Below are 918 nucleotides of genomic sequence, written 5' to 3' on the forward strand. Positions count from 1 at the left end.
ACCACTATCCAAACTCTGCTATCCAAACTATCAAAACTCTATCCACTCTCTCAACTGACCGCAACTCGCCTACAACAACCCACATTTTGAATGGAGCCTGTGGGGTTTCTAAAGCTGTCAAACGCCGCGCCAACATCTGAGCCACTTCCCGAAGCAGTCACGTGGTACAGCCGGGCAGCGAGGCTTCGGACGTCATCGTTTTCGGCTCCTCCCCTAAATGAAGCAAGCCTCGATACGCGCTTTACGGAAACGCCCCCTCCATTACTCGACACACGCCTCGAAGCCTCGGCACATCACGTCACATCACTACTTTCAACTGTTACCACATGATTGGTCAAGACAATTGGTGACTGTTTACCAATTGGGATTATAACCTTATTTTACATGCTTACATTGAGATTAAATTTCATTTGCTTTTATTATTTGGTTGAATACTTTGTACATATATTTGTTCCACATACAAATACAATTTGGGCTGCATGTCTTGTATACGTAGTGCCCTGAGATGGCATTTGTTACATAAAGAAACACTGAATTAAGTAATCAGTGGTCATATATTGTTATGCTTGATCAGGATGTATTGATTACTTTGCTGTCAGGATGCAAGCACACTGCCATCTGGTGGATTTTAATGATAATGCACAAATTATATATTTTTTTAGCATTTTAAGAAAGATTTGATAGAATTTCATCGGATGAAACTGAAGTAGAAACTTTGCGGGATGATCGTATTGAAGATCATCAGTCATTTTATATTTAATAAATGCAATCTCATAAATTATAAAAGCTGGGATGTTGAATGAAGAGAAAGTAAATACTTGTAAAACTAAAGATTTTTTTTTTTAACAAAAACATTATGTAATTAGTTGTGGGTATCACCGCTAAAGAGCCACATCGGGCTTCTACTTGTGGCGCTGA

Source organism: Xiphophorus maculatus, chromosome 4 (genome assembly GCF_002775205.1).
Source record: "Xiphophorus maculatus strain JP 163 A chromosome 4, X_maculatus-5.0-male, whole genome shotgun sequence".
NCBI lineage: Eukaryota > Metazoa > Chordata > Actinopteri > Cyprinodontiformes > Poeciliidae > Xiphophorus > Xiphophorus maculatus.